Below are 6,598 nucleotides of genomic sequence, written 5' to 3'. Positions count from 1 at the left end.
AACTGCCCAGCCAACGGAGGCAGAGGATTTCAGTTGTATATTTTTGTAGTTTGTGAATTAAAAAGACTATCCTTGCAAAGTGACTGCAAACTGAAAAGCTGGAGTGGATCGCTAGTTCTTAGCCAAAAAAAGAGTATGATAGAATAGAATAGAATATTTATTTGTATTAATTGTACATCGTCACATTCATCTTTCATACACTATTTACAATTAGGTAAAATAATCATAAGTATTTTAAAATTACAATAAAATCATTACATTAAATTATAAAAATTAACAATTAATTAATTAAATAACATAAATAAATTAATAATCAAAGTTAAACTTAATTTGTTAATAATAATTCTCTCATCCAAGGTTTATTTTGACACATTACTCATCGAGAAACTCTATAGATAGCCTTTGTTAAAAATCAGTTTATGTATCTGTTCATGGATGCAGAATCATGAATGATCTTAAAGAAAAAAAAACATTCAAGTACTCTAAAAAACCTTTGTCCTGCAAGGACTACATATACATTCTGCAATTTTCCGCACAGACTTAGTAGAGTCAAATGGGGTGAATAGGGACAAGGCTTAAAATGTGATTTGCCATCCAATTTCTGCAAAAATACTACAGAAATTGTATCATTCAAATGTTATGATACTACACTTCGTGTAAGTAGGTATTTAGTAAGGTATCTGGTAAATCACATTTTTAGCCTCGTCCCTATTCATCCCATTTGACGTTGCCTATACCTATTGTAACTTGTGCAAGTATAAGAAAAAAAATGGATCAATAAAAAACTATTATGTTATCGAAACTAAATATTTTTTTACTAAACAAGACAGCTGTATCGGTTACCTGTAATGTAGCTAGAAAAATATAATTAATACCTACTCTATTCTAGGCTTGATCTTCGTTGCACCAGCAAGTATACGAGAGTTTGATCAGAGCTTGTTAACGGCAAGACAGCGAAACAAAGAAAAGATGCGAAAATACAGAGAAGTTTTAAAAGCAGATCCTGAGAAGTACCAGGCGTATCTTAGAAAACGTTCGGTGCGAGAAAGGGAAAATAGAAGAGCTAAACAGGCTGCGAAAGCTCTGATAGCAAAACTTTGATGTACGATAAGGAGACAATCTGCTGGAAATGATCGTCGAAATAGTGTACGGTTAGTCAGGGTACCTACCTAGTTATGAGGCAATGCTACTACGCAAATTCAAAAACTGAGTCTACGAGCCAGCTGTAACATAAAATAAAATAGGCTCTAATAATTCGTTTTAGACTTACTTCGTAATTTTTGTCAGTGTCTTAGAAAATAAAAGTGGATGTTCTATACGTACTTATATAATACTTACTTATACTTACACACGGATAAATCAGGAAGTTGTTGCATTTAACACCTCGGATTCTTGAACGTTCGTTTAAATTATGTCAACCCGAAGAATACAAATCGGGAAAGATTTTATTTTGTTATTTTAAATAAAATTTTAATTGCGTATTGCAATAGTCGATGTTACTTAAATGGTTTTATTTATCCCACCCGGTCGTATAGAAAAGTATATGCAGATTATGTATACTCTGTCAAACAAGTTTGTGTGACAGACTTGTTTGACCGAGATTATGTACCTACATTTTTTTGGAAATGTAAATAAGGCCGTCTATGGAGGTAAATAAATAGAGCAGAAGTGAAACACTTCCTTCCTGTGTTTGTGAATGTGCGAATACAATACGAGTTTTTAGTGAGCGTCAGGACCCCTGGACCACTACAGATATTTGATGTTTAGTACATACTAAAATTTAGTACCTATTTGATACTATTTGGTACCTGAGTACATATATTTGGTACCTCCACTGATATCGAAAAATCGAGCGAATAAAGTGGCCAGACATTCTGACGTCTGGACCATTTTTGGTTTACATAGTTCTAGACAACACTACTAATTGATATCTTAGTCAATATTTACTACCTATTTGGTACCTGTCAATATATTTTTTTCAAATTTTTTTGGCGTACCAGAAAAAAGTTATGATGGAATTTAAAGTTGTGAGCCCAGCCGTAGCGTTGAAGTATGTAGCGCCTGTCAAAAGAATAGAGGCAAATCCGCCTGCCCTCCTGCGCATCAACTTAAATAGGAATTTATTTTTAGGCACTCGCACATCATCTCTACTGACTAGTGGCATTAATATAGTCGAAATAATATAAAAGTAATTAGTGTAATTACACTAGTTTTCCATTTTCCTCCTGAGAGAACCTCCTACAGTCTCAATAACGTCTAATGTCATGTCATGTCCCTGAGAGACATCTCCTGGCGGAGAAATTTGTAAATCAGTTTACCCCTGACAGCCGGTCATTTTTGCGACTGTTCAGCAGCTGTAGAGCTGTATGGCAGATTTGGCGGCATTGTGGTTGTAGGTACTGATAGTAGATGATTGATTTGATGTTTGTATTTATTCTTAATTCATAATTGACACTAATCGATGCAAAAAACAAATGTTACCGAAAGCAGTGGTTTATTTATATGATAAACCCCTATAACGGAGCTCGTGGACCATAGACTGGTCCACATCATGAAAATACATCCTATATACCAATATTACCAATGACGCTGTTAATTATAACAGTTTATGCTATTTCCCCCCTAGAATTTGCCCAACTGTTGCCACGTGTTTACGTAGGTCTCTCAGGACGAAAATGGAAAACTAGTGTAATTACACTAATTACTTTTATATTTCGACTATATTAATGCACTAGTCAGTAGTAGAGATGATGTGCAAGTGCCTAAAACTAAATTCCTATTTAAGTTGACGCGCGCAGGAGGGCAGGTGGATTTGCCTCTATACTTTTGACAGGCGCTATATACTTCAACGGCACGGCCGGGCTCACAACTTTAAATTCCGTCATAACTTTTTTCTGGTACGCCAAAAATATTTGAAAAAAATATATTGACAGGTACCAAATAGGTACTAAGATATCAATTAGTAGTGTTGTCTAGAGCTATGTAAACCAAAAATGGTCCAGACATCCTGACGTCAGAATGTCTGGCCACTTTATTCGCTCGATTTTTCGATATCAGTGGAGGTACCAAATATATGTACTCAGGTACCAAATAGGTACTAAATTTTAGTATGTACTAAACATCAAATATCTGTAGTGGTCCAGGGGTCCTGACGCTCACAGTTTTTATCCTATATCGGTCTTCCCTGAAACATTTTTATTTGTTGGTCTTTCATACACTCCATTGGCAACTCCAACATTTAATACAGCGGTTGTTACAAAATATAGATCTCGTGTCTAAATAAAATATTAAATGTCCTACAGTGAGAATCATCCAATCAAAGCGAGGAAAACCTCAATTAATGTTTCGAGAGTTCACTTACACGATGGGCGGCTCAGGGAAGTCAGGGTCTTTCAAACGATGGGTCTGCTCTTCAAGCCGATCGAAAAACTGCAAAGCTACTGTGACCACCAGTCAAGACGGGGAAGCTGTACAAATCCTAAAGATATCGGAGGACCACAACCATCCACCACCTGCGTTTTATGTCAGTGCGTCTGGGCAATACGTTAGATTGTGATTTATTCGATTGTATTATTTTAGTGTATTAGTTTTATTTTAGTTTTTATTATTTTAATGTAGTTAAAATTTGTCTTATGCCTAATAAGGCAAAAGTGGTAGGTACTTCTACTTACACTACTTTGATTCAGATAATTCATACTTACCAAAGTTTAGATGAACTTATCAAAGTTGATTTGATGTTTCTATTTACGGCGACGAATCCTAAACGAAGCAAAGCATTCTATAGGTACATGACATGCATACTACTTCCTATCACATCCAAAATATCATTTACCTACCAATCCTAAAAACCTTTGTACTTATGCACAAAACAAATTGCGTCCTACAATAAAAAAGTGCACTTCCCTCCTAGCATGATAGAAAAGTGTGACTTGACTTTACTCCCTCCCGCCCAGCAGGGAGGAAAAAAATCCTTTTTGAACATGTCATGTGAAAAGTCGGTAACTCAGTAAGCTGGGTCCCAATTTAGATTTTTTTTTAATAATTAACTAATAAAGAAATTTCTATTTCAATATAATATACGTATAAAAAAACTTAGAAATAAAAATATCTTTATTTCATTATAATAACTTTATTCAAATCAATTAGCATAATTATCCATACATGTAAACAAATAAAAATATCAGTCAAAATTAATTAACGTTGGCAAGAACAGGCTTTGGACTGCGATCATCGAAACTTCGTTATTTGCTTCTCTATTGTGTTTTTAAAATATAATTGAGCAGTAATAAAGCAAAAAGACAAACGATAAAATCACTGGTTGCGGTCGTGACCCTGAACTGTGGCGATATTTAATCAAAATCCTTATTTAATATTAATATAATTTCATTGTTATACCTAATCATTCTTAACACGTCCGTCGTCTGTTTCATAAAATAATTAACTCTGATATAATTTTTTAAAGTCCAACGCCTTATGTTCCTCCTTATCCTTATCAATCACAGACGAAGGGTTAAGTGTCGACTGGTATCTACTTAAGGCTGTCTAGCCACTAAGGTTGAGGCAAGGAGAAACCAACATCACTCAGTCATTTCCTCAATGGAATGATAGCCTAATGCTTAAAAATAAAATACAGATATATTATGTTAAAACATAAAATAACTATAAATTTAAATAGATATCATACACGAAAGAAAAAACGACAAGGCCCACCGGTGGCCACCTAGTTGTATAAAATAACTAGATACATATTATAAATCCATACCTGGAAACCTGACATTGAACTTTTCAGATCTACCATCATTAACAATCAAAAATAATTACATGACATAAGTAGTAATACAATAATATTAAAATGTTTATGAAATGTGTCTTATGTGAACTAAATTTACATTTAATAAAAATGAGCAGTGTTTGTAAATGAAAAATTACAGTTTACAAACATTATTAAAATGACAGTATTAAGTACATATTTGGATTGTTTCTGTTTATGCAAACGCAATATTGCTATGTCACAAATATTTATTCATAGAGTAAAATATACAATAATTGTATTTTACAATGCACTTCTATATGTAAAAAATATGAGGTATTTAGTCTTAAAATCAGCCTTATAATTTGTATATTGATAAATTAATTTACTTTCATATTAAATTCTCAAAAAACAACAAGTACATCTAAACATTTTCTTATAATATAAACTTCCCTTTTAATTCTAAAATTAACAGAAAACATGAGGTAATGGGTTTCAAAATCAGTCTTTTTATTTACATCAGCTTCTTGAGTATGAATATAAAAATAATACTAAATAAAATTTTATGTATAAGAGGTATACAGTCTTAATGTCAGTCTTTCAGTTGCAAATATAGTCAAACAATTTTGAATGATCCATCATTCCGTCTGTAGAATCCAGGCGCAGCATGGTTATGATTATTACGGACCCGCTGAATGACATTACCTGCCCTGTGAATGATTGTGGTGACATCAACATGGCATCCAGTCTTTGTACGAGATATACAGTACCACTGTTTTTTTCCATATGCCAGTTTATTTTTCAGTCTGAATGCAAATCCTTGGTGGACTAAAAGTAAACTTCCTTTCCTTGTTGGCACAAAGTTGGCAACTGAAATGAAAAATGTGTTATTAGTAAGTGTCAAAGATATGGGAGTAGTTACTTGTGTCTGTCACTTTGGTTTGGTTTTTAGGTGTATGTGTAAATATACCCAAAAAACTTATAAAATTTTCTCGTGTTTATTGAATGACTGTAAAATGAGGTTCATATTTTTATTCCTTAATATTTTACTGTCATACAAAAGGATATATTAAACTCGTTTAATATCCTAACAACTGGAGAAATTGGAAACTGGAGATTTAACAAAAACAACAGTCATCTTTACAAGTTTATTTTTGTAACAAATCCGAACATCTGATCTTTATTCCACAACACATGCAATAAATTTCCTTTCACAGTTCTTTCTGACTATTGAACGATATTAAAACTAAGTTAGGGTACATCTAAAACTTTGTCTCTAGTTCTCAAAACAACTCAGATTTTGATTAGACACCATTAAACACCACGAATCACTCTAGGTACAAACAAAACACCACTGTGTAACACAATAACGTTAACATTCTTATATTAATTTAGTTGTAATAAAAATGAATACATTTAATCTCTTTCAACAAGTCTAAAAGTAAACGAAAGCGATTGACGCAACACCGATGACAGTACGACGCGCACGCGCACGACGCCGTCAAATGGAATTACAAAAAAAAACATAGCCGGTATATTTGAGACACGTATAAAATCTCTCGTGTGAATCAGAGATGAATCTAGATTGTCGACTATCTAGAGCACCATAATTGTATTGTAATAATTAATAAATAAATGTATCTCTCAATCACGTAAATCGAACATTGTTACACCTTTTTTATAAGCACATGTAAACAATCAATAACATCGTCAGAATTATTCAATATAAATACTACGGAATTCCGATTATTACGTTTCATAGAGATAACATTATTACAATCTACGATGTTAATACCGTATTACGCTAATGATAATGATTGATAAGATAAGGATGTTAGTACAAAGACC

The sequence above is a fragment of the Leguminivora glycinivorella genome, chromosome 2, assembly GCF_023078275.1.
Source record: "Leguminivora glycinivorella isolate SPB_JAAS2020 chromosome 2, LegGlyc_1.1, whole genome shotgun sequence".
In the NCBI taxonomy this organism is placed as follows: domain Eukaryota; kingdom Metazoa; phylum Arthropoda; class Insecta; order Lepidoptera; family Tortricidae; genus Leguminivora; species Leguminivora glycinivorella.
Note: the sequence above shows the minus strand (reverse complement) of the source record.